Source organism: Elephantulus edwardii, unplaced genomic scaffold, assembly GCF_000299155.1.
Source record: "Elephantulus edwardii isolate Elephantulus edwardi_28Jun2011 unplaced genomic scaffold, EleEdw1.0 scaffold00025, whole genome shotgun sequence".
In the NCBI taxonomy this organism is placed as follows: domain Eukaryota; kingdom Metazoa; phylum Chordata; class Mammalia; order Macroscelidea; family Macroscelididae; genus Elephantulus; species Elephantulus edwardii.
Window position 1 is genome coordinate 23,833,928 of NW_006399775.1, and position 2,454 is coordinate 23,836,381.

General features: G+C 43.6%; 1 pseudogene; it reads right to left on the bottom strand.

Annotated features, from left to right (window-relative positions):
* Positions 1-1,852: 1,852 nt before the first annotated feature.
* Positions 1,853-2,251, bottom strand: LOC102869528 (annotated as a pseudogene).
* Positions 2,252-2,454: the final 203 nt, after the last annotated feature.

The window sequence follows — 2,454 nt, forward strand, 5'->3', positions numbered from 1 at the left end:
TAAATCATCAATTCAACTATTCTATCTCTTGTTTCATTTCTGTCTCCAAGTAGTTTCATATAATTTGAACATGTTGTTAGAAGAGTCTTGTCCTCCTATTTGACTTTATACTTGGAAAGGGAGAGGGTTAATGTAAGAGAAAAAGACCTTTGAGAGAATATATCGACATAGCGACTGTATCTAGCAATGGACTTAAGTGTACTGGAGATGGTGAGGGTGGCACAGGAAAGGGCAAGTTTCAGATCTGTGGTTTATAGGGTGCTGTGAGTTGTACCAGACTAGACAGCACCTAACAATAATAATAACAACCACCACCTTAAGTCAATACTTAATCGACTAATCAAATGACTACTTTTTAAGATTTAAACATTGACTGCTCATTTTCCTTGTTTGAAAGGGACATGGTAAATCCACTCAAGGCTATTAGAGCAGAATAGCTGTTAATAATTGGCATTCATGATTTCTAAGTGCATTGTGAAGCCTGTCGCAGCTAAGCACGTTAGTAGGGAGCTCTGGTGGTGTACTCTGCAGACAGCTCTGTGGAAAAAAGATGGACAATCTTCTCCTGTGTAATTGACAGTCTTGGAAACTCAATGGAGGACCAGCTATGTCTTGATTCTGATGTGAGGGCAACGAATTTGAGAGTGTTAAGAATCGAGGCAATTTTTTTATTTTATGATGTATCAGGGTACTATTGATTTGGTACATCGACCTGTAGTCCAAATCTTTGTGCTTCTGAATATCTCTCTAGATTTCATCTCCCTCTGTCCCATTGTCCACCTCTGCTCCACTTCTGGGGTGTGCCTCTGGGCTCACCCAGACAGGAACTTTACTTGAGAGTGAGTTCCTTTGAGCCATTTTCAGAAATAGCCTTTGCTTCAGTGAGCAGAGCTCTCCCTTCTCTCCTTTCCAGATTAAGTGCTGGCTGCAGTTTCCCAAGTGAGCACTGACCAGGCTCATTTATTGCTGTGGATGAACTGTGGCAGGGCTGCTGGGAATAGCCAGGCAAAAAAGGCTCCCATGTGCACCAAGCACTCAGACCCTTTGGCTCCAATTTGCTGCTGACTCGTGGGGAAATCTAACAAGAATGTGAGTGACTGGTTGAACACAGAGGGGGTTCCAGATGGAAAGGCTGGAGAAACCCTTGTCTGATCAAACACTGTGTACTGCCCTATTCAAGGTAGGAAGGTTAAAATACTTGCCCTGTTCTCTCAGCTCTTCACTTTGGCTGCCAAACATCCATGCTTGCTTGGGGCTATAAGCCCTTTCCGTATCTCTGTGCAGGAAGTGACAGCTGTCAGGAAATACAAGGTGAAAAGAAAAGAGCTGAGGATTTCTCTCAAGGAAGTGAGCAGGCCTTGAAAGCTGTGCACTTGCTGTGATTGAAAAAGAAAAAGAAAAAAGGAAAATATCCACAAAAACAAAAGTGTATAGAACATTAAGACAGGAAAGAGCCCAAGAGATCATCTGTTAAGGTTCATCTATAACCTGATAGACCAGGAAACTGTCCAGAGAGGGAAAGGATTGTCTCTAAGTCACAGTTAATGTTAGGGAAAAGTTGACAATGCAATTATAAACAAATTGTTTTCTTTTACACCTGAGGTCAAATTAGTTTATTTATACAGCCTTTTTAAAATAAATTTATTTTTTAACATTTTTAATTTGGTGTTTTAGTGACAGTTTACAGTGAAACTGATTTTTCATTCATGCACATTTTCCTTCCTACCCCCTCCATTGAATTTGTAATGGGTGTTCTGTTTCAGTGTCTTAATTGCAGTGCATATAGTCTCTAATATTTTTTTTTTTTTTTGCTTAAGTGGCTTTATTAAGGGAAGCCAGGGTTACAAAGGACTTAAGAGTTGGCATTGGGTCCCTTCTTCTTGCCAAAAGTAGGCACAACATTGACAAAACGTCTGTTGCACTGCATGCGCCGCTTAGCTCGGCCAGTCTTCTTCTCCTGTTTGGCCACCTTGGGAGTCTGACCTCTCACTTTCCCAGCACGAGCCAAGGAACCATGGACTTTACCTCCAAGCATGCGGCCAACTACTTCCAGAGTGGACAGGGGCTCCACCCCACACTCGGCCAGGATAGCCTCATCTTCCAAGGGAGTGCCTCCCAGGAGCACAACCTGATCTTCAGGGGCGATGCCCTCCAACGACGCTACACGAGCCTTGATTTGCGCGACCGTCTCCTGGCCGGTCACCTCGAGGGTGTGCACCTCGAGGGCGCGAACAAAAAACTGCATGGCGGCAACTGTAACGCAAGCCAAGCTTCCGATTCCGCGAAGATGGAGCCGAGAAAGAGGAAAAGCCAAGAGGGCGCATGTCGTCACCTAGTCTCTAATCTTATGCAGCTCTTTGCGTTGGTTCTTTGGAAAAACAGCTTGAGAGATTTCCTCTCTAAGTCTCAAAGAGTTATCTTGCCCTAGTTTTCTACCCTTTGTTTGTTCTCAGG